Source organism: Arvicanthis niloticus, chromosome 2 (genome assembly GCF_011762505.2).
Source record: "Arvicanthis niloticus isolate mArvNil1 chromosome 2, mArvNil1.pat.X, whole genome shotgun sequence".
NCBI classification, from domain to species: Eukaryota; Metazoa; Chordata; class Mammalia; order Rodentia; family Muridae; genus Arvicanthis; species Arvicanthis niloticus.
This window is the reverse complement of record NC_047659.1, coordinates 107,641,983-107,668,690: the sequence shown is the minus strand read 5'-3', so window position 1 is coordinate 107,668,690 and position 26,708 is coordinate 107,641,983.

Genomic DNA, 26,708 nt, shown 5'->3' with positions numbered 1-26,708 from the left:
GAAAGAAAGAAAGAAAGAAAGAGAAAGAAAGAAAGAAAGACCATCTCTGGATGGTTTGCCACAAAGAGTTAGAAATTGGTGGGCTGGGGTTGAGCATGAAGTGTCAGACATTCAAACCAAAATTCATGTGCCCTGAATGATAGACCCTTTGATGTAGACACAGACCAAGAGAGCCCTGAGTCACTTCTAGAGAAGGACAGGAGCCCTCCCAGCATTTCACTGACTTACTTGGCAGAGGAGGCATGTTGGAACAGGTTCGACAAGAGAAGACCTAGAACTGCATCAGCACTTTGGCCTTCAGCCTCACAAGCTCACTTCCTACTGAGCAAAATGATGCTGTGTGAAGGACAAACCACACAGAAAGCTGACCTATGGTAAAATCTCCAGAACAAAAACTATCTTAACAGCAAGGCAACCAAGACCTAAACTTCACTTATTTAAAATATAAGATTTTGAGAGTAGAATGATCTTCAGTAAAAAGCAGTTTGAAAGACTGCTTCAGAGTTATTTCAACTTTCCATAATTCACCTCAGATTATGAATTACATTCCCTCAAGAGTTAAGAAACAGAAATCATTAGTAAGACATAATGTTCGAAGTATATGGCAGAGTTGGCTCTTTATGGAGTTTTTATTACATCCTGTTCACTGGAACACAAAAACTCAGTCTATTCCCAGAACCTATTATCTTGGTCAGAATTCTCCTATTCAGAAGAAATTGCGTGAACTTTCAATATTTAGTTCAAATCCAAGGGGAGGGGGCTGGGAACAAACAGTTCTACCCCTGGAAAAAATACTATGAATTATTCAGAAGAAAATTCTCATAATGGCTTAATCTTCTCCATTTCCACATATTTATAACTCATGGAGGTTCAGGAAGTAGAGAAGTTACACCCATGCTAGTTCCAACTGAAAAGACCTATGGCATTGTGGGAGTGGCTTGTTCTTATCACTGTTACTTTAAAGGGCTCAACAGTTCCTGGATAACCCAGTCCTGGGAAATCACCACCACTTTCCTACCCTGATGCACTAGTCTCATTGAATATAAATAAATAAATAAATCTCCCAGATAATGTATTCCATCTGTGTGAGAACATTAAAGGAGATGGTTTTTCAATCTCAAAGTAGCCCAATAAGAAAATCTTTGTTTTTCTGTTGTCTGATTTACTTGCTTGTTATTTGTGTGTTGAGGGCTGAGCCCAGGGCTGTGTGCATGCTAAGTACATGTTCTACCACCAAGCAACCCCCAACCTGTGAAAGTGATTATTTTGTTGTTAACAAAGGTAGCATAGGCTGCAAGGAAAATTAATTTATGCAGAGGGCTTTGTTATCCTCAATGCATTCTCTTTTTAAAGTCTATATTCTCTAGATACTCCCCCTTGCCACACATACACAAAAGCAGCTGAATATGATTGTTCTTCTGTCTGACATCTCCCCACATGTGGCTCTCTCTGACAGTAAGACTGTACTACCCAAGGAAGCTATGTATGTTCTTGGGCTGGGTAAATGTGGAAAAATTGGCACATGGATAAAGAAAGTAACCATGGAAACATGAACAGAATCAATGCACAATATTTGCATGTAAACATGTTGCAGCTATTTAAAGAACATATCAGCTGGAGATGAGAAAACAGGAGCTTGGTCACAAGTTGGGAAAGAGCAAGGAAGAGAAATGGTTAAAGGAACTGAGCTCAGCCCCTCAGGGTGGCTGAGTAATACATGGAGTGTTATTAGATCAAAGTTCTCTATCTCCAAGGAGAAAACAACTAAAAATTGGCTTTAAGTCAGTCCAGAAAGATGTCAGCTTAGCTTTTTAGGGTGAATTCTTGTTGTATAAGTTGATACGTATCAGATTGGGTTACAAAGAGAAGTCTACTAATCTCCCTCCCAGGAGATGCATGAGACAGGAAAAGCCCAACACCGTGCTTGTCCATTGCATGTGGCCAATTCACCCAGAGCTACAGGAACACACTGGAAGACTCTCTGGGGTTCTCGAGGGCTTGGGATTCTAATAATTCAACAAGCACAAAACTGTAAAGAAACTGCTCTGGTTGAAGTCCAGTGATTTTAGCAAATCCCAAACACTCTTCCTTCATACAAATGAGGTTAGCAACAAGAGCACATTTTACAAGGACATTTTACAACCAATCGGCACCTAATGGGATGAGATAAATGCACGGTTTTTTGCTTAATATGGTAAGTGGCTGAACATAGTTCAAAATACAACCAGAGTGCATGGTGCAATTAAAGGAATAGCAGGAGAAGTGCAGGGGCGGCGGGGGTGGGGTGGGGGGATCATGTGCAGGGCAGCCAGGCAAATGTGAGCACTTTGGAAAGAAAGTGCTGCACACACACATACACTTTTCACATGGAGAAATGCCACTGGGTCCCTGACCCAAAGTCAGCCTGCCTGTTTGAGGAAACGGAGGGTCAGCCTTGGTACTTTTGGTCCCAAGAGAAAGTTATCTAAGCTGCCAGAACATGGGGGAAAAATACACCAGAAGGAAAATTACTTCCTTTTCTAGTGCAGCTATGGATCCTGAGTAGTGAAGAAATGGATCCTCTACAGAGGTCTCCACACTTCTCCTGTCAGAGATTCCTGACACACTCAAAAGTTACCATGGATCCAGATGCTAACAATCCAAAGAAATTGAGAAACGACACTCTTTCCTCCCCTTCCCTCTCTTCCTCCTTCCCCCTCTCCTTTTTCCTCCATCTAAGATCAGTGATCCAAAAAAACAGGTTTCTCTTAGTCTTACAAGAAAGCCATACAATGCAGGTGAGAAAAAATCCATGGGCAGAATGACTTGTCTCATGAATTCTCTAGGATGGTCCTGTCACCTCTGCCAGAAATGACACCACCTGAGGGGAAAGATCTATCCCAGTGTTTAGAAAAAAAATCTATAACCCAGTCCAATGCCTTAATTGCTGAGTTTCTAAATAGCTCAGAGTCCACCTCAACTGTGGCTTAAAATCTCATAATCACACTTTGAAATTTTGAGTTCTAGCCAGGGAATTGTTAAGGCAGTCAAATCGGAAGCCTTGGGCCCATTTCGTTCTGGCAAATAAACCATGTACAAAGAAGTGAAAGTCTCTACTAAAAAATCCTCAAGCTCTGGCTAGGAGAGCCACTGACCTAGTCTCTTCTTTGTTGTGCGCACACACACACACACACACACACAAATATGCATACAAGAAAAATGCTTTCTTTCTGGCTGCTTGACTCTTTTCCAGGAACTAGTGACGAGCTGATCCCTGACACATATGGCCTCCCATAAAACAATTCATATCACTAAGAATGTTACTCACTGAAATAAAATGGAAGAATTAACTGTTATTAAGCAAAGACAGCCAAAGTGTCCCTCTCAAAAGTTGATAAGAGATCCTGAGAAATTCTGCACAGCTCTTTAAAAATTAGAAGCCCCTGTCTTAGGAACTCATTTTTCCTTTGAAACCAATTGCTTTGAAAGCTCATTGGGTCCCAAACTGACTCCATCTTACATTATGGTTTTGACCTATGACACTGAAACAATCATGGTTGTAATCATATACACTGATTACATAGGTTCCTTTGTGCCACTTATACTTAAAGAAAACTAATTCTTAAACTATGTAAAGAGAACCAAACAAGATGGCCTTAAAGGAGACCCAATCCTACACAAAAGTCAGAGCTAAAAATGAAGCTACACTTTTAAGAAGGGAACACATATTCTGGAAGCCTCACAAAATTGAAAACAAGGAAAGTCAATAAAATTTCTTCCAAACCACCTTTCCCTGCCCTTAGAAAGCATTTTATGGGATCATGAAAAACCTCTTACAGGGAGCAATGTGATTAAGTAATAAAGGACTGAATTTTCCTTTCTATGTAACTCCACGGGGTGCATCTCAGAGAGTCGCAATGGTCTGTGTGCAGTTAACTGTATGTTGGTGTACCACCGGATTACAGGTGTGTGTTAAAAGAGATCCCACTGAGATTTCGCTCTAGACTGGTTAAACAAAAGTCCCATTCTCTGGCAATCTAATTGGCTGGTTAGCAAGTCCTAACCTCTCTGGGAAGCTCTGTGCACAGCAGATACACTGACCAGCTTCAGCAGAAAAAGCAAATGGGTACACTTGAAATCTTATGGTTCACTGATTAATACTATCTTGTTAGAAAAGACTGTGAAGAATCAACTTTCTCTACAGTTGCTCACGAGAGATTGTGGGGCTCAGCTATAAGAGCTTCTCCAGGCCACTAAGAGAAGATATATGACCACCTGTCAGCTCTAGGAATCCGAACACTTAAAAAATGGAGAGTGAGCTCCATCCTGGGTTTAATCTCCTCACTGTGCCTTCAGAAGGATGCTCCAGGGCACACAGGTTTGACCTAGGCAGTTGCTCTGCAGGTTCCCAGTAACATAAAGGTTAAGCCAGCCAATAAATCAACCACCTAACCAGGGCTTCATCACCCTGCACCTTGGACTCTCAGAGCTTTGCAACCATCTGATATTTCTTTAATGGGATTATTTTGATAGGCAGTGAATTTCTGGAGTCTGTCATTGTGAAAGAACTGTTTTAACAATATTTATGACATAATGCTTTCATGGTACTTCCTCATGTTTTTTTCCCAATATTTATACTTTGTACATTCCAAAAATCTCTCTGAAAACCTTTCCATTGCAAAATACACATACATGTTATAGAGAGGAATTGTAAGTTTATTTTTCAAGGTTTCCTTATTATTTTCAAATATACAAAAAGTTGCAAGAATCTTACAAATAATTTCCAATATTCTGTAACTAGCTTCACCAGTTTTATTTGTTTGTCTGCTTTGAGCAATGCTGAAGATAGATTCAAGGGCTTAGTACAAACTAGACAAGCAATCTACCAGCAGGCTAAATCACTGATCCGAGATGTGCCACAGTTTTTCATGGTTTGTTGTATGTTCCTTAATAGTATCCGCTCTCTCTCTCACTCTCTCTCTCTCCATCTCAACCTCTGTCTCTCTGTCTCTATCTCTCTGTCTCTGTCTGTTTATGTGTCTCTGTCTCTGTCTGTCTGTTTCTGTCTGTCTCTGTCGCTCTCTGTCTCTGTCTCCCCCCCCCCCTGTGTATACATACACTCAAAGATAGTTATTTCTGAACTAAGAGTAGGAGGCTATATGTATCATGCCTTCTACAATATCTCAATATACATTTTCTAAGAACAGAATTCTTTCTTACAGAACCACAATGCAATTATCAAATGTAAGACATTTAATATTGACATTATACTTTTATAGTTTCATAATATACATACCACAAAAATTTCATCATGTCTTCTCAGTAATGATTTTCCTAACAATGTGTTATCCAATCAAGGATTAGGCTATGTTTACATGCTTCATTCCAATTATTGTCTCTGTGTAGAATCCTTTAACTGTACAATCCATGGTAGCCAGTTGTCTCTTATTAGCACTGGTAATTTCTGTCTGAATTAAAATACTATGCCATTTCTTTACTGAATAGTGATTATTTGTCCTTCTTTGCTTTGAAATAATTTGGGATGCTGTAAATTTTTGTTTCTCACTGAATATGCACCACTAGGTTGAAATTCCATGGATGACTGTGGCCGGACCTACTTATCACTCAGCTTGTCCTAGCTTGCTTCTTAAAGATACATTGCAGGAATAGTCTACTGACTAGCAAGCACTATCATGAGTGGAGGACATAAGACACTCATAAGACATTCCCTTCCCCAAAGAGGTTACTCCCCAATGGTATAAGCACTATAAAGTTGTCCATACTCCTGTAGACAGCCTATCGCCCATGTTCATATAAGGAAGCCTAGTTAAACTCAGACTAGTTGGAAAGAGGAGTGGGACAAACAGGAAGGAGTCAGGGGACAAAAGAAGGTAAAGGGATAAATATGATGAAAATATGCTGTATGCATGTTTTAAAATGTCATAATGACACTCATTGTAATATATAATTAATACATTCTAAGTAGATCAAGAAAAAATAGAAGATACATAGCAGAAACCTAGTTCACTACCTCCATAGGGCAAAAGAAAACATCAGACTGCCTTAGCAATCACAGGCTTCCTCATTCACAGGGTGACCATAATGGGGGAGGGGAAGACAGGCTACAGATGAGTTCCATTCGTGACAATATGCTTTTCTTTTATCATAGTTTCTTAAGGGGCATAGGGGGAGGGCTGACCTCAGAGGTGAGTGTCGAAATCTGAAGTCACGACACCATATTCCACGCCTTTGATTCAATATCAAGCATTTTTCATTATGATTACAGGCAGCTTCTCATCCAGGGCATTTCCCCCCTTTTGTTTAAAATGTTTCTTGAATAAACATCTCAAAATTTAGGATGGCAGCCAACAGAAGATAATCCCCCTGGGGAAAACACTGGAATCCTTACAATTTCCATCAGCAAGAAGCAGAGGAAAATGAACAGTTGCCCTTCGTTTTCAGAGAAACTGAGCTCTACAGTGAAGGTCTTCCACCTTTCTTTCCACAAAATGAAAGGTAGTTTTGAACAAATGTTGAATTTTATAGGTGGCAATGCAACCCTGCTGTGACATTCCCAGAGAAACTGAAACACACATGCACTTATCATATTCATTTGTGTAGTGCTCCTTTGCCTGGGAAGGGTAGCTCTAGGACCTCAGAAAGCTGATCTGTTAATTACCAAGAGAATAGGAAAGAAATTGCAACCTACTGCTTAAGGGAATCTACCACCTACCCCCTGTGGGGTTTATAGAGTTCACTAAAAATAAGCATATTTCCTTCCTTCAGGACAGATGGGAAATGTAAGGTGACAATTCATTCTCCATGAGAAAAAAAAAATGTGGCTTCTCAGCAGGCAAATTTTCACCTGTAGGTGTGAATACCCACAAGCATGTAAAAAGGGAAAAGAAAAGTGAACTCAGAGATCTGTCAGCAAGAGGGATTGTTCTAATAAGACAGCTTGATAAAAAAGAAAACAAAATAATTGAAGATAAGCAGTGAGGTGGACTCTACAGGTGCCACTAGAGTTGGTCCCCACTTCCTTACGGCTGAGTATTGCCCTGGCAACAGGAGTTAGATGTGCAGAGCTGTTGCAGTTATGTGTATCATGTAAACACAATTTATCAGATCCTGCAGCCCAGGCAAGTGAAAAGAGTCAGCACATCTACACATGGAGCAAAACAGGTTTGATCATGCCACAGAATCTTATATGGCAGGTTTTGTAGTAACTTAATGGTGGAAGAAACTTAGATCGTATTTACAGCAATTTCATTTTGTAGGCAATGTCACCCAAGCATAGTTTTAATACAAACTCATACAAAATTGTTTGAACGATTTTTACCAAGTCCCTACTTTGTGCTAGACACTGGGGTATGTAAGTCTTGGGTCCACGATGGAGAATATAACATACAACCCTTAGTATGTACATCAGCAGACTGAACTAAATACAAATAAAAATTATTACATCATTCCAAAAAAGCTGTAAGTGTGTTGCACGCGATCAGACTCTACTCTGTCATTATTCCAGAAGCAATGTAACAGTCTAACAAGTAGGTGCACAGCATTTGCATTGCATTTGGTATGGTATGTGATCTACAAATGATTACTTTATGTGAACAGCCAGGTGTAGGAGCACATATCTGCAATCCTAGAACTTGGAAGCTGAGACGGGATGATCACCTGTTCAAAGCATGCTTAGATGACACCGTAAGACCCTTCCTGAAAAAAATTATAAAATAAATAAATCATACGAAATATGAAAAACTGTAGCATCTCACATTGGGGATTTTGCATTTTCACATACTGGTATCTTGGAAGCAATTCCATACAGGATAACTAAGGATGCAGTCAGTACCTTCAAAATACTCTCACATATTCATGGATCTTGAATTCGTAGCATTATAGGTTATTAAAAGCTTTCATAAAGATCAGTAATATCTATATAAATGTATTATAATTTACTTATATAATTCTAATAAATCAAGTAGATACATTTATTTAAAATGTAAAAAGAAATAAGCAAAATTAATTTATATTATTAATGTGTCCTAATATGTCCCAAAGATTCTATACAAAAAAAATATAGTCATCATTAAAAGTTATTGGTTTTCTTATTTGTTTGTTTTATTTTTATAGAACTGGGAACCATAGTTAGTGTCACAGCATGCTAGACAAGCAGTCTGTCATTGAGCTAGACCTTCACCCCTTATTGATATATTTACATTGTATTTTTTAATATTGAATCTTTAAAAATTGAAGCATATTTTACACTTCAGATACCTTGATTAAAGTAAATTCATCAGAAATATTCTATTTGCATGTTTCTTTCATAAAGCCTCATGGTTAAAAATGATTGACAACAGCTAGAGAGGTAGCTGATGAGGTCAAACATTCTCTGAATAAGGGTGAAGGCTGGAAACGCTCAGTGGGGAAGAGTGTGTATTCCTCCTTGCAAAGAGGACTTTAATACAATAATAGAGGAGAATGAGCAAAAAAGTGCCCTATATCTTTAAAATTCTTATTTGAGCTCAAATGCTAGCAGTTAGGGGCATCCAGATACCCTACAAATAAGATTGTTACTGTGTTTATTTTTCTCAAGCAAAATGTATTAATTTCTCATCTTGGCTATATCATAGGCCCCAGAGAGCATGCTATAGTCCTTGCAAAGAACCTGAGTTTAACTCCTGCACCCATGTCAGGTAGTATAAAGCTGCCTCTAACTCCAGCTTGAGAGAGGTCTGAAACCTCTGGCCTCTGAATATTCATGAGCTCAATACTCACATATAGACATACATATAGACATATAACAAAATAAATCATTTTTGAAATGAGCCTGGGGTTTAGGTCCCAATTCCCATTTAGCAAACCAGATGTAGCCCAGAACATACCCATAACCACGAGTCCTGGCAGATAGCAGAGACAAGAAGATGGCTGAAGTTTGCTGTATGTCAACCTAGCTGAACCCAGAGAGTGATAGAGGAAGATACGGAAGGACCTCCTCTAGTCTCCCGTGTGCACAGGCAGCACCACACTCACACAATATCCTTGGACAGATTCAAGTTGTGACAAACATTCTTAAAATTTTTTAAAGAACAGAAACCAATAAGTATGACAACTAATCTTGATTGTCAACTTGTCTACACTTGTAACCCCAAGCTTCTGGGTGTGCCTCTGGAAAATTTTCTTGATTGGATCACTGGAGATGGAAAGACAAGGGCTACAATATCTGGTGGTAGCCCAAATAAAAGGACCCAGAAGGAAGCTTTTACTTTTTGCTTGCTTGCCCTCACTATTGCTGGCAACTTCACCTATCATGTTGCTCACATATTCTTTCCCCAGTATTAGAACCAACTTCTTTGCGTTCCCAGTATAAACTAAAGACCAGTATCTCTCTGGGAATTCTTCAGGACTCTGGCACCACACTGAAACTGACAAGACATCCAGTATTTATGGGCTGAATACCTACAAGGTTCATGGCCTTTCTACTGAGAGACTACCATTGCTGGACAACTGAGACCACTATGAGCCACTCTAATAATCCCCTTAAATATAAAGAATATACATACAGACATGTACAGATAGACAGAATGAATAAAATGAATATATATGTGTATATATTGTAAGAATTATATATACATATGCATCTATATTTTATCAGTTCTGTTCGTTTAGAAAACCCTAACTAATACAATAATAGAGGAGAATGAGCAAAAAGGTGCCCTATATCTTTAAAATTCTTATTTGAGCTCAAATGCTAGCAGTTAGGGGCATCCAGATACCCTACAAATAAGATTGTTACTGTGTTTATTTTTCTCAAGCAAAATGTATTAATTTCTCATCTTGGCTATATCATAGGCCCCAGAGAGCATGCTATAGTGGTAGTCTTATTATCCTGTCAAAGATTGTTAACTTTGAGACTTTGCAAGGAAGTGGAAGTGGTCCAAATTTGAGACACTCACTTTCAAAGTTCCCTTTATAGAGCTTATACCTATACCCTGACTGGTATAAGATCAAAATAAGAAAAGTAACTACAGAAATAAGTCAATTCTATCAGGATCAGTGTGCTGATATGATGTGGTTATGATACATTATAACTTAAGGGAAGGTAATAATTTGTATAAGATAATTTCTTGCACATATTTTATACTAATATTTTTAGGTAATTATATGGGTTAATTACAGAATTCTTATACATATATCATTGTGCTTTGTTTTTATTCATATCTTTCTACACTCCCATATTGTATTAGTTAGGATTCTCTAAGAGAACACAACTGACAGAATGAAGTGTGTGTGTGTGTGTGTGTGTGTGTGTGTGTTTCATGTATATTAAAAGGGGGTTATTACAGTGGCATACAAGCAGTGTTCTGGTAGTCCAAAATGGTTGCTTCCAAGTAAAAAGGCCAAGAACCTTGTAGTTGTTCAGTCTACAAGACTGTATGTCTCAACAGTCCCATTGTGGTACCAGTGTCTTGTAGGATTTCTACAGAGATACTAGTCTTTAGTCTACACTGTGAACCTAAAGAAGGAGGTTCTTTTTTTTTTTTTCAAGAGTCAAGTGTTTATATATATATATATATATATATATATATATATATATATATATATATAATTTCTTTAAAATACATTTCAGATTTTATCCCCTCACCCCATTCCCCCCACCACCCAGGAACCCTCTATCCCGTCCCCCCTCCTGCCTTCACAAGGGTGTGCCCCCACCTAATCCCCTCCCCCCTCCCCACCCTCGAATTCCTCCCCGCTCGGTGTTCAGCCTTCATGGGACCAGGGATCTCCTCTCTCACCCATGTCCGACAAGGCCATCCTCCCCTAAGTATACAGCTGAAGTCATGGGCGCCTCCCTTTGTGCTCCCAGGCAGGTGATTTAGACCCTGGGGAGCTCTGGTTGGCTGGCACTGTTGCTCTCCTCTTGGGGCCACCAACCGTTTCAGCTCCTTCAGTCCTCTAACTTCTTCATTGGGAGCACTTGATCAGATCGATGGGTTGCTGTGAGCATCCGCCTCTGGATATGTCAGACTCCCACAGACCTTCGAGGACACAGCTGCATCAGGCTCCAGTCAGCATACACTTCCTGAATCCATATCGGCGTCTATCTTTGGTGACTGCACATGGGACGGATATAAAGGTAGAGTGGTCTCCCGATGGCCCCGAAGGAGGTTCTAATATCAGGAATGTATCAACAATATGATAGATGAAGTTGCCAGCAAGAGTGCAAAAAGCAAAAGCTTCCTTTTTTGTGTGTGTCCTTGTATGTGGGTTGCCACCAGAGTGTGTAACCCTGATATAGTGTAGGTCTTCCCATCTCAAATGATCCAACCAAGAAAACCCTTCATAGGTGTATCCACCTGCTTGGACTTTAGTTGATTGCAGATGTAGTCAAATTAACAACCAATATTAGTAAGACTGTGCTCTATTGGTTACTATTGGGTACTACCTGCCCCATTTAGCTGGTTTCTTCCCTTACCCTAGAGAGTTCCTATCTCTGTTTTCATCACCCTTTTTCCCCTTTAACATCTTTCTCCCTTCATGATCCCTTTTTAATGCAATGATCTACATATAAATATAAATTTACACACACACACACATATATGGAAAAATGGCCACAAAGTAACAAATATCACTTAATTAGGCTATAATTTTGGTGTAACTTACATTTTGTAACAAAGCTAACCAATAAGACAAATGCCTAAGCATCATCTGTCTTTTCTCTCAGGCAAACTTACACAGGCAGCATTCCTACCCATGAGGGAATTATTTGCTACTTTGACAGATACACCCATGATCAGAGACTTCTTTGACATCTGTGTTGCCATAGCCTCCTTAGTTCTCCCAACATTAGTGGGTCAAGATGACCAAAGACAGTGTAAACGAGAAGCAAAGCCAGACCCTAAACCAATAAATCAAATAAAAATATGAATGATGCTATTTTAAATTTTATTTTATATTTGTTTCTTGTGGTGCACATGTGTAGAGTCTGCAGATGATGGTGTTTATGTGGAGATCATTGGATTATTTGTGAGAGTCAGTTCTCTCCTTCCACCTTGTTGGTTCCAGGGATTAAATTCATACAAAACTTGGTGGCAAGCACCTTACCTGCTCAGCTATTGCATTAGCTCCATAACTGATAATTCAAAATCATTGCACAGTTAAAGATCTAGGTTCAAGTTGATAAAGTTGTTTTATCAGGGTTCCATCAGAGTCTGGTTCATTCGTCATAAAAGGACAGAGAATACATACAATCTATTCTTCTGAGTGAAAAAGAAGATACATGTCATCTGGCATTTATATTTCCTGTAAAGCCTACCTGGTCCATGTACACTATTCAAAAGCTCTAAAATTGTGTTTTCCAAGGCTCCCCAAGTGTAAAATAAAAATGAAGCTTTTGTAAAATTTCAAATGTACTTTTCCTGACTCTCATCACTGATGAACCATTATAAACTGTCATATGGATCTGGACTCGGAGTATCAGAGAGACTAGATTTCATGCATAAAATGCACCTCTGGGTTCCTAGAATATTCATGGCTTTGGCATCAGCTGCATCATGCTCTGATTATAAAGCAATGTCCATGGCATAGGAAGCTCTTAAGCAGTGGACCAGAGCAGAGCACCATATGTTCATCACGGTGCCCCACAATGGCTTGTAAGTCAAGGGTGACCCTTTGACTATGAATCTCTTTACAAACTCAGTTTAACATAAATGTTAATGTAACATGAATGGTTATACTACATTTACAGGCCAAAAGAGTTACTTCTTTTGTTTGACTGATAATTATTTCATGCATACAGAAGAAAGAACAAAGCCTGTCAAAACCTTGATCTTTCCTCGTCATTGGCCATGTCCAACACACAAAGAAAGCGATGAGACTAAGAAGTCCATCTGGCCACTGAAGCAAATATTGCCCCACTGGTCCCATTAGAGACCATAACTTTCTTAAGGCCAGAATTTTTATAATACAAAATCAAAATGACCTTCAAAAATTCCCAAACATAGAAACTACATTCCATCATATTTCAGACATACAGAGATTACAAGATGATCCCCTACATCTTATAACAAATTTTCTACATAGTGTAGTTCCTACATCTTTAAGATAATCACAAAACAAACAAACAAAAAAGGCACAATCCTCACGTGTGAAAACAAAAGTCCATAAGTCAGAATATACATATATATATACATACATACATACATACATACATACATACACATACATACACACACACACACACACACCCTACAGTGCATTGGGGTGTTGATTGTACAAATTCTGACATTAGGCTATTTTACTAGAAGCTCTGTGACTTCAAGCTCAACTTGCCAGCACCCTAACAGTGCCCTCTTAGTGTGAGCAGTCAGGGATGATTAACTGAAAACTATTTCCAAGTTAAACATTGATTTCCCTCTGCCCCCATTTATTCCTATCATGGATGACCTTACCAGTGGATTTTTTTTTCCAAAAGAAAGCAGGCACCAGTGACTTTGGATTTCTCAGTATGGAACAGATTCTCCATTTGTTAGTTTCTGTGGGTTTTATCCAGTAAAGAAATGAGCAACCCTGGGGCAATCCAAGAGATGTTGTCATTCATGTATAGATTCATACAAATAAAAATACATATAAACATATAGGCACACACAGAGACACACATATGAAAAAAGGCACACACAAATGCAGTATACACATGACAAATGTACACAAGACAGCATGCATACATATTCCACATACACACTAAATAACACACACAGACAGCACACAAACAAACACATACTTTATGATTGGAATGAAGTCCTTCTTATAGTCTGATTTCAATTATTATTTTGCTTCAGTATTCAGTTCCTGAATTTATGAGTTAACTTGCTTATTTTCTGGTTTTCATTTAGTAATATGCCCCTCAAATGGATATATTGTTTTTAAATAATTTTAGTAGGCGTACAAAGCAATAAGTTTATTCATGATGTTTTGTACATGTGTATTATTTTAATTTTATTTTTACTTCCATTATTTTTTCTCCACACTTTTCCTCTTCTTCCTCTAATAGCCTCCCTTCTGCTTTCATGTTATATGTGTGTATGAAAAAAAAAGACGTGGCATAAACACAATGCTTGTTTCTCTTGTCCATGATCATATCTCATCTTTCCTTCAGAACCTTTGTGGTTCCCCTTTTACTTTTATGTCATATGAAGGGTGTGTCTGTTTGTCTGTCTCTGTCTGTTTCTTCTCAAGACAGGTCTCCTGTATACCAGGCTGACCTCAAACTCACTATAGAGGCAAACTTCTGATCCTCCTCTCTATACTCCCCAAGGGCTGAAATTATAGGTGTGAACTACCATACCTAGCTGTCCCCCTCCCTCTTTAATCTAGAGGGTGATATTTAAGATACGAGCTCTCTGTATCTCAGGCCGTTATTTGAATTCATCACCAAATCCTGCTGAGTCTGAATCTTAGACTAATTCTAAAGCCAATAGAAGTGTTTCTTGGTGATGCTGTTTGGGTTCTTCTTCATTTGTTTAGGGGGGTTGTTTTCAGTTTAGAGACCATGGCAGTGAGAGATAGGGCATGAAAGTCAAGGTCCAAGACAAGGAGCACACTGAGGGAAGTATCCCATTAGGCTCTTCCCTTCTTCCCAATCCTCTGAGCTATCTTCAGAAGCTATTCAAAAAACCAAGGCATCTACACTGCACATATGAACATCTTTGCAAACTGACAACATGTGATATGATTGTCTACATTTCCCATACAAACACAGTGTATCTTTTTTTTCTGATATTTAATCTTGATAATAGTATCTAACACCCGTTTATATGGTAGGGGGTAATAGGTGAATAGGGCTCTTATGATATAAAATCATCTCAAATATCCCATACTGAAAACTAAACATCAGATCTTCACAAATTTTGATTATTAAAAAAATTCACCAAGTGTCTGTTTGGTGGTGATTGAGGAATTATTGTCAATATTTCTAAAGGTGTTAATGCTGTTGAGGTTTCTTGGATTTTTCCCTTTGGTTTAAGAGTGTAATAGCAATAAATAAAATTTGTTGGAGTCAGAGGTTGGCCCATAGGAAACAGGTTAGTGCCTTTAGCTGCAAGATTTCCTATGATAATTGAATCTGAGGGTGGAATACTTTTGCATTTTCTTAAACGTTTCTACATTAAAACAAAAATTTTTGTTTGTTTGTTGAAAATCTTCCAAGTATGACATGCTAGCTTCCTTTAAGATAAACCTGTTTTCATGTGACATTTCATAAACATCTTCAGAACTAAAAGCATGACACACAGAGGCTAGGCATTGTTTCTTGGAGTCTTAAAACCAATTACCATCTTTCCTGGCAGACCCAGTGAGCTCATTTCACTCCCCTTTCACACATTAACTTCAGGTTTCAACATCCACACATTAACTGCCACCATCTCCCTCCACCCGGTGACTTTTTTTCCCTTGGTAATTATCTGGAAACCCCTATCAAGGCCGTGTGTGTGTGTGTGTGTGTGTGTGTGTGTGTGTGTGTGTGTGTGTGTGTGCTTCTTCTGGGTAGCAGACTATGGAGCAAGGCTTGTGCTGATTTTGTGCAGCCCACATTCCTGGAATGTTCATGCCGAGTACAGAATTTGACCTGTAGCACAGTGAAGAAAGAGTTCAGATGCAAACTCCAGAGATATCCATCCCACAGAATAAATGCCGATAAGCAATTTCCTTTCCTAGCCTACCAGAGATTTCAGTCAGATAGCCCATAGCAGACAGAACCTGTGCCAATATTTTATAACCCATAAAATTTCTTCAAGCAATTGTACAGATTTCTAGCCATTCTTTGATCAGTCTTTTGTAACAGTGACTCTGGGCCCTCAGCTAAAAATGATTCCTAGATTTCAATATATATATATATATATATATATATATATATATATATATATACACACAATGGAAAAGATCTGGCCTTCAGAAAGCTTCTCATTAAAGCACTAATCTGTTCCACCACATTCTTCCAAGACACAGCCATCAGCATTGGAGCTGGCTTGAATGGCCAGGCCTAATAAGACTGATACAAACAGCTTAAGTAATTGGATTGCTATATGGGATTGAATGTCTGACAACAAAAGATAGCCATCTCTATTCGACCACCAAAGCTTTGTTCTAGCAATGAATTCATTCAGCAATGCACTTAGAGGCTCCTGGGCCCAGGGAGAAATGACAGACCTGAGACACAAAAACTGAGCCAGCTGATGAGCCCAGAGACAGAGGCTATGCAATTCCAAAAAGTTAATTACAGCGAACAAAGGCAGCAGACGATGACTTGTTGAATCATTACCATAATCACGTTACGGCACTGGTCTCCAGTTCCCAGCCAAGGGTGGCGGTGTGGCTGCTTCTCATTCTGACCATGTACTCCCTGCTTGTCTTCCACGTGCAAGCTACTGTACATGGCTCCTTGACTAATACAGCCTTACTGAGGCAGCCTATTTGCATGTTCTAGATGGGTTTTCTTATTTAAATATGTTTGTCCATCGAAAGAGACTGAGAGTAGAAAGCACTAAAATAGCATAAAATATTTTAGATGGTGGATATGCTAGCGATCCTGCTTTGATCATTACATGTAGACGTGTATATGTACAATTACTGTTCAGCTAACTTTTTTTTAAAAGAAGTATAAACATCATTGGTAATAAAATTATCTCATGTTTCCCTCAAATTTGGATTTGGAAAAGGCTTGTTTTCTACTAAAATAGATTGCAGTATCAGACTCATATCTGTGCCTATAACTTCAGATAGAAATCAGCAGAATTTTATTAAATTATAACTTCAAGTATGTCCAAAAAAAGTTTCCATCAATCAGAGTACCCATGTCCAAATCTTCTTCCAGGGTGAAAAGCAGCAAGGAATCCCCATGACCAGAGAATGTGGAATGTTTACACTTAGCCAGTGTGTTTCTTGAGGTTTTGACAAGGCTTTTTTTTTTCTTTTACTACTGGATATTTAGTTTCCCTGGTGGTGTGTCATAAATTATCTTCACATTTAACTTCTCTGCAACATATTTTGTCTGTCTGGAAAGAATATCAATCATCAAGTGAAGCATTTCATTTTATAATCAACAGAGATGTTGGCACACTAACCATGGTCAAAACCCTGACCCAGAAGCCATAGCTGTAGTTACTGCATGCAGTATTGTTGCAGAATCACTGTTTTAGAGATGCCAACTTGGAGAGAAGATTCTTTTTTCTGTTTTCAAGATGAAGTTCTGTAACAGGAATCAAGATACACTCAATCTACATTAAAATGGAAAGAAATTGGAAGGCCAAATATCCTTGCTTTCTCAAACAGTGGCACCAAAGAAGCCCAAATACAAATGTCTTGACATCCAGTCCAATTCTCCTCATCTTTAAATAGCATCTTGCAGCCAGAATTCCTTGCCCAACTTGGCAAAGAAGCAGAACTAACTTCATGATCTAAATTGTGACTTTGGATCCTAACTGAAAGCACACAAGCAATGGTGTCTGAACATGGCAAGTTTTGCCTTCTCAACTTACCCGCCTGCCAAACGGAATGTGAAGTATCAAGAATTTGGAACTATAACCATGAAAAAAAGGTTGCGATAATTGTAATATAGCCATATTACAATTACACATTATATTACATATTGTAATTACAATTACAGATTGTATCTGTATCTTAACACCAGTCATGAACAGAACCTTAAAAAGGTTGTGCTCCAGCCTTCTGAGCATAGGTATCTTGGGACTTTGCTGATGTCTTTGAGGATTTTGTTCAGAGGGAGGACATTTATCACTTTCCCATAGTGGGCAATCATGATTTTTCTAGTCATCACAGCCTCAAGAACACATCATCCTTATGAGCTTCACATTTCAGAAAACTGATGTCTCTCTGACAAAATAGGTCCCCAAATCAACAGGACATCCAACACTTCTGCTTTAAATGCCTTAATTCATTTTTAGCAAGGGAAGTTGTAATAACCAGAGTATTGGGTTAGTAGGAAGAGTAGTTGCTCTCCTCAAAGTCCTGATTGCTGGGAAGAGAGCTAAGACTCTCCTCAAAGTCTGTCTCTTCCATCTGCCCTTACAATAATTACCATACCCTGACTATGACTTGACTTTGCTCTTTTTTATGATTATGTGTTTTAGTTTTCTTTCTTCAGTTCATAAACCCAAGGATGTGAACTAGTACAGTCTTGGATCCACCATTCCTCAACACCTAGCACACACTGGCACTGTAAAAGGGTGCTAGGATCCATTAAGGTGAGTGTGAAAACAGGAGACAAAAATCTTCAGACTTACACACAATGTAAATCTGTACTCTTACTTTGACTTCCAGGTCATCAGCACTTGACCAAGAAAATAATGAGCTTTTAGTTTCAGTGTTTGCTGTTTTTATTAATCACCTAAGGTGTGACCAGTACAAACCTCAAACCTTGTAGACACTCACAGGGTTAAAGAAAGTGTATGTCTACACAGACACATATAGTCTTAGAGCGGTAAATACCTAGGGCGCCTGTGACTAACGGTGAAATCACCTCTTTGCTGAGGCCTCACCCTGGCTTCTCTCCCAGCAGCCCTGGATAATGCCAGCAGGTACAACAGTGAAAGTCAGAATATGGATGATGCCCATCTCATAATAATTTCACATGTCATTCTTTTTTTGTTTATCCTTCTTAGCCTTGCCCCCTCCATGGGATGGAAGGCCATTATGGAAATCTCAGAGTAAAATACCTTTCTCTTCTTCTTAAGGCTCCTTTTTGGCCATGGAATGAGGCCTACAAGAAGCCCAGGCTAATGTCTACTTTTGGCCTTGTTATCTAACATCTACTACAGCCTGGTATTCACCCACAGAATATATGATTTCCTAAACCTTTCCAACCAACATGAATTTGTTCTGCAAATTAATTTCAGAGCCTAAATCCCACAAGTTTCAATGGATCCACAAATGGGTTTTAATTATTCTTTATACTATGTTTAGCTGGTTTTATGAGTTAATTACCAAACTTTTTAAATCAGGAAATTTTAGTCCATCAATTCAAATGATTATACTTTCTTTAGAAATTAGATTTGGCCGCCTCTGATTGGGTGAAGCTGAAGAATGACTACTCTCTGGCATAGAAGCAACATAGCAGTTTCCACTGTCTCCTCTGATCCCTATAATCTTTTTTTTTTTTTTTTGGTTTTGGTTTTGGTTTTGGTTTTGGTTTTGGTTTTCCGAGACAGGGTTTCTCTGTGTAGTCCTGGCTGTCCTGGAACTCACTCTGTAGACCAGGCTGGCCTCGAACTCAGAAATCCGTCTGCCTCTGCCTCCCAAGTGCTGGAATTAAAGGCGTGCGCCACCACCACCCGGCTGATCCCCATAATCTTATACCTAGACTGTCTGCATTGATATCCATGACCTTACTACCAAACTTATACTCACCCAGTGTACCAGCCATGGCCAAGATTTGGCAATAGTTCACAAATGTGGGTCTTCTTATTTAATACATAAGACTATATTTACATTATAGTCAGCATTATTCACAACAGTTATATAAAAACAGTCAAGTATCCATTGATAGATGAATGAATAAACAAAATATAGTATATATGTATAGTAGAATATTATCTGTCCTTAAAGAGTCAAGAAATTTTACACAGGTATGGTACCAGATAATCCCAACACTCAGTATTCAGAGGATTGAAACTGAATAGTCTCTAGTTTGAAGCCAGTTTAAACTACTGAGCTTTTGTTTATCTTGTACTTTATTTTGTTTTGTTTAGTTGTTGTCTCTTTAAAACCTATTCTTTCCTAATGAGAGATAGAAAGGGAGTGGATGTGGAGGGGAGGGGAGATGGGGAAGGGGGAAAGGGAAACTATAATCGGGATATATTGTATGAGAAAAGAATCTACTTTCAAGGAAAGGGGAAAAAAGGAAAAAAACAAAAATGAAATTCTTATACATGCTCTAATGCGGGTGAACCTTGAGAACATTATTCTAAGAAAAATAAATGCACCACAAAAAAGACATTTGTATGGTTTACATACAGGATACTTGATGTAGAAAGTACAACAGTAGTTATCAGCACCGGATGGACATGGACTGGGTAGCAGCTACTTACTCAGAACAGTGTTTCAGTTTTACAGTATTAAAGTAGTTGTGGAGATGGATGGTACCACTATTACACAACATTAAGAATGTGTATAATACCAAAGAACACATAACACTAGTAAATTTTTTAAATACTGCACCACAATAAAAAAAATAAAATTAAAGGCTTTTTTCCCTCTTATCTGACCATGTAATGACCATATGAGAAAGTTCTGATCATACAATTTATGCGGAAAAGATATGTGCTACTTTGTGATCAAGACCATAAAACTCCAGACATCTCAGTCCTCATTCTCTTTTTGCCTCTAGCTGATGTAAAAAAAAAAAAAAAAAAAAAGAGTGTTGAAAACAGTAGAGTCATGAAACATAAGAATCCCAGCTTAACATATCAACCTAGTCACGCACTGCATCTTGCTATAGACTTTAAGAAAAACTGAAGACACTTCTCTGAGCCTTTATGCATTTGAAATTTGATTGTTACAGCAATCAGAATGATATAAATACAGCTACCTTTGAGCTAGATGACCCAGTATCTTCTGAGACCTTATCTTTAAACTAGGATCTTGGCCAAGAATGGAGGCATAATGACTGACATGGGAAGGCCCCTCCTCACATGATCTTTCATCTGTCAACAAGCTTGTCCAGGCTTGATCCCATAGTGGTAGATTCTCAGTCTTCAAGGACCTGAGAGCATCAAGAAAGGTAAATTCCAAAAGACAAGTATTTTTTGCTCATAGCCACCCTTGCTGTTCCACTGGCTAAAACAGTTGCTAACCCCAGCTGAGAAAAGAAGGAAAAAGGAGGGAGGGAGTGATAGGGAGGAGGGAATAAATTTTATCTATATGTCTACTGGAGTCTTACTATGCCAAGTCAAGCTGGTCTCAAACTCAGATTCCTCCTGGCTCAACCTCCCATGTCCTGGAATCATAAGTATGTATCACCAGGTCCAGCCATAAATAGATTTCTTTTTGCTGTAATAGCTTCAAAATGACATTGCATGCAGTTTTAGGTGAGAAGAATTTAGGTACATTTTCATTATTTCAAGTAACTTGTTTTCTCCTTGCTAGTGTTTCCCTCTATACTTCTAAGTTATATGTGTATTCCTATTTCCCTCCAGTGTATTTTACCAGTTTAAACTGTTTAACGTTTTGTTGTACATTTTTAAAAAAATCTTAATAGACCTTACACCCAAATTCTCTAACTGTTAGCATTTTACCAGTGTCTCCCCAAATCACTTGAGAATAAGTTGTAGGCATGATTCCCCTTCGCTCCTAATACTACGGTGCTAATTTCCAAAAGCACACCTTACATAATCACAGTAAATTAGTAAAAAGTCAAGGAGTTTTCTTTATAATACTACTGCCCAGTGCTGTCCCAAAGGGCAGGCCTGTGCTACATGGAACTACTTACCTTAATAATTAAACATTTGATTTCTTATTCACACTAGTTACACTGGTTAATTATGACACCTGGCTAATAGGTACCATGTGGAATAGTGAAGATAATTTGGTGACATGAAAATACTACCAGGGCTGGTCTATGTCTTTGAAACCCTATTTGGTATAGTTATAGATTTATAGAGATGGAATCCATTTGGACTACAAGAAGCCACAAGTTAATAATTATCACCTCTGTATTGCAGATATGGAGTAAAAGTTAGACATGTGATTGGTGCTCTACAATAAATCAGTTTTATAAGCAGAGATCTGAATACATTTTAAAGTTTTAAAGTGTGTGTGTGTGTGTGTGTGTGTGTCTGTGTGTGTGTGTGTGTGTGTGTGTGTGTGTGTGTGTGTTTTAAACATATCATGTTATCTCACATTTTAGGTTTGGTTTTCAGAATCTGAAAGAAGAACTGATGTAGGAATGATTTTTTAATGCTTCCAGTAAAAACTTGTGAAGTAATGGAGGACCCAGAACAGGGAACAAAAGGACTCAAGCAATGACAGGTTAAGTCCTAGCTTCACACCCATCCTGAAAAAACTTGAAGATATGAATGACACCCAACAATCCAGCTGACTTAAAGACAAGGCAGCTAGGCTTTCAGAAACACACACTAGTAGGTTCTAGGCTACAGGCTGTGTCAGGAGGACACAAAGTCCTGGATTTTTCTAGATACTTGTTTGTTGTGTGGGCAAAGCAGCTGCAGTAGCCTATTGGTCATCCTTTAAAGAACATAGCCATTCATGATGTTAGAGTCTAAGCACTGAGCATCTGGGCACAGGCTCCCAGAACAAGACAAGAAAGATGTACAACTACCTGAGAATAACCCTAACTCAAACTGTTACTGGACATTCCATCTCTCTGTGCTTCCTAATACATATCCACCAAGTGTCTCTACAACTGCTTTGTTGAACTACAACTTAAAATCCAGCTCATTTGGGGGGAAAAAAGTTCATTTATTTGATCTGGCCTATTTCCATAAGATATTTGCTCCAGTTCACCATATCAGTTGAGGTATACTTGGGTGGGGAAGGTGGGGCTACCCTTGATAAGGAACATAAAATCAAAGGGCAGGAGCCATAAAAGACAGATCCAAGAACATCCCAGTGCAAACCAGCCTACTGGCTAGACAGGAAATCTCTCTTTTGAAGAATCATTTTTCTCCTGTCCTACAGTCTACAGAGAGAACCAAAATACATACAATCTAGCTTAAGAAAATGGGGAGTGTTTTATAGCATAAGAGTGTGCCATTTAACCTAGGATTGGAAAGCTTGGTGGATACCAAAGACAGCTGGAGAGCCCTGAGAAACAAATGTGTCTCTTTCCCTTTCTCATTCTTTTCTTTTTGTGTATAATAAGAGTGTAGCATTGCAGTTTCTATGAAGACATGGAGCAAAGGTGCCCATCCCAGTCCAGAGCTCTAAAAACCACACCCCTTTATCATTTCTTCATTGATTAGTTGAAATTCTCTGTCAGAGCAGAATCTGATTAGCCAGGGTTCCATGTTAGGGTCTCCCTCTGATCCAGTAATCAGAGATCAATGGATAACAGGGCTGGCTCATATAAAGACGTGAACAGGAATGCTGATTAAGTTAAATAGTTTGGCAGAGACTTCCCCACCCTAAAAAGAGCCACAGCAGCTCTACTCTTTAGAATCTTGCTCTGAGAAGTGAGACCTCTCATCTTAGATCTGGGATGTGACTTTTGACAGCTATATGTAACTAGTAAGCTATGGAAGACATGATTTTATATGATTTCCAAGGTTGCTACACACAGTTTCTGCCGAATGTTCCCTTCTTGGTCTCACATATCTACTTAATCTTAGGAACCCAGTCATCATACTCTGAGGAAATCCATGCTCTATGACAAGGTCACTAGTCAGCATTCAGCACCAGCTAAGATCTCACCTAAAGAACACTGTCATCTACCTGACTTGTGAGTGAGGACTCTTCAGAACATGGTAGCCAGTTATACGATATTGTTTTCCGGTCTATTGGCTCAGTAATGGGTCATTTATTGTTTAGCTATAGAACTATCTTGGGGTGCTTTGGCGCTCTCGTTTTCTTGTCCCCCATTGAGTGTGTGGCTCTTTGATTTTACAATCCAATGCTCTGCTTTTTCTCTTCTGACCTCGCCTCATAACTAACCGAGCTAAGCATGAATGAATAGTGGAGACCCGTGGGAAAGCAGTTTCATTTATGGCTTACTGTACATTTTTTTTGTATTCTGCTGACAGCAATTTAGGACCAAGTCTCTTAGAATATTCAGGTCAGAAAAAGAATACTATCAAATGTGTATTTAAGTAAAAAGTATGAAGAACAACCAAAGGCGATTACTGTCCAGTTTAGGCATGTGTTTTTGAGCTTTACCTTTTAGCCTGACAAAATATACAAGGACATTTTCATCCCACTTGGGTCACTATTGTGTCAGTGGTACATGTCTCGGCCCAGTAGCTATTGCATCTTGCAGGGTTCCTATATGGGTAAGATTGTTCTTTACCTCTCTCCCCTGATAGCATGCATAGCATGTTCCAACACTATGCAAGCTAGACAGTATAGTAGGGAAGAACCTTCTAGATCAGTGCCAATTGTATTTCTCCATGTGTTATGACTTAGACATAATAAATGAATGCAGTAAGAGTCCTTCCTAGACATGACAGGGCTGTTACGCACAAGAACTCACAGCAGTTGTGACCACATACATAAGATCTGCACAAGCTCAAGTCAAATGGGTGGAGGAGAGGGCCATGAAGTACCCCCTACAGCTGAGGGACTATTGGCAACTAATGACTGATGGGAGAGGCAAACATGGTTTTCTCCATGGATGCAGGCCTTGTGGGGCTACCTACACTCTATTAGATGGCCCTATAGCTCTGTATATATGGGCAGTGCTATGTGTACTCAGTGGGTACAAAAAAGCAGTATGTGAAGTTCAGAAGGGAAAGTCATAGTGGAATATGGGAGGAAATGGGAATGAGTTTGATAAAAAAAAAAAAATGCCTATTGATCCAGAAAATACTAGAAATAGCATGCTATTCTTGGACCTTATTTATGATCACACTGCAGGTGGGTTGGTAACAAATACTTCACCTCCTTCCTAGCTACATTGGCAAATGCTAAGATCTGGACAGTGCCCTACTCTGCTTTCAAAACATTACTAACTCCATAGTAATTGGGTTGACTTGGGTATACAATTTCTAAGGAATCCTGAGGTAGTCTTAAGAAAAGCTATTGGAAACAGGTCCTTTTGTTCAGCTCCATGGTTATCAAAGTGTGTCCCTGGACCATATGAGACCAGCATCACCAAAGGATGTACTGAAAACACAAATTATTGATCCCATTAAGATCTATGGAATAAGAAGCTCTGAAGACAGGACCAATTTCTGCATTGCTATAAGCCTTAGACCCTGATGGGAGGTGTGGTATGAAAACCACTACTCTAGTCAGGAATTACAAGCCATACCAGTGACTGAATAAAAAGAACATGGTAGAAATATCTGGATAGAATATTTTAACTAATTTAAAGGGCAAGAACAGGATTGAATTAGGTAGGAGACAGCAACACCACTCAAAAGAAACAGGATATCAAAGGGGAGAGATTAAAATTATTCAACTTGGATTGAGATGACACTGTTCTCAAAACTGAGTCATTTTTGTGCACTGGGCCAAGATCTCCAAAGAAAGGGCACAAGTAGCTGATGGTAGTGTCCCTGAGAATGTTCACAGAATACTGACTAAACTTCAAACTTGAACTTACTAGTGCCACAAGAACTAAATGATGTTGATGTTGCCACAAAGATCAAACATTGCTCAGGCAATAACTGATGAGCCAAAAAGTTCCCCTCTGACTTCCAGGTTTGCTGTCTCAGTCTAGTAGCCTCTACCAGCTTTGGATGGCAAAGTAGAAATGGGAAAAATATGATTTCCATTTCAGGATCACAAAAAAGGGTATAGGAGAGAGAACTCAGAGATTACCTTAATAACTGGTAAGATATTTGGAGCTGTTAATTTCAAGAACTCTTACTGGATCTCCCAACAAATCTTTCGAGATAGGCTATTGCCCAAAGCACTGTGAGCAGCTTATAGTGCCTCATTCACAAGACAGAGTTCTTCAGACAGCCAGATAGACTCCTGTTACCCTCTTCTCATACTGAGATGATTAGGGATCCTTTTCCTTGCTACTGAAGATGAAAGCCAAAGAAGAAAGGAGAGAATAGGACAGGTAAGTGAGGGTGGATTCAAGATAAATGGAGGAACTAAAGGCTAGAAATATCCAGGGCCTCTAGTTGGCTTTAATAGTCAAATATCCAGCAGAATTGTCTAGCCTGCCTCCCCAAAACAACAGCATTCCTAGCCAGAGTCAGGTCCTTACATTTTCACTGAGTTGGTTTTGACCGCATAAGCACACTCCACAGTTCAGAGAGCAGCAGTCTCTGGGGCTTTACAAAAGAAAACTCACACCTACTCCAGGGCTTCTCTAAAGTAGGCTGCAACACCTCTAGTTCATGATGTTCATCGTGCTTCAGTCTCTGTCAGGTCTCTCCATCACCATCAAGGCACAACTGCCAACAGGACTGAGATGAGTCTCTTTCTTCCATGATCTGACACTTCCAGGCATTGAAATGAATGATGCTTAGTGAAGAAAAGAACATGCATAATTTGGAATGGAATTTTTACAAAGAAACTTTGAGGATGACAAAAATAAATTACTTCTAAGGCAACTGAGAAAATAAGGACTCCTTCTGAGAGAATCATAGGTACCCAGAGATGTCTTCCTATTTCCCTGTGATCCCTAACCAGCATGTCTACCATGTGCCCTTAACTCATACCAAGAAGAAGATTGTGAAAACCTCATATAATAAGGTCTTTTGGAATGAGAAATGAAGGATTAGTAGGCACAGATTAATAGTTAAATTAGAGTAAGTAGTTCTGGCATGTTGTTGCACGGTAGACCATACATTGTAATTATATATTGTTGTTTTCAGATGTTTGCCAAAAAGCACTTTGAAGCTTTTGCCTTAAAGTAATGATAACTGAAGGTAGACATGATAGCTTATACCTTTGCTTTCAAAACTTGAGAGAGACTGATGCAGGAGCGTTGGTATGAGTTTACTACAGGCTACATCATACATTTCAAGACAGCCTGGGATATAGAATAAAATTTTCTCTCAATGAAAAAAAAAATATATGTGAAA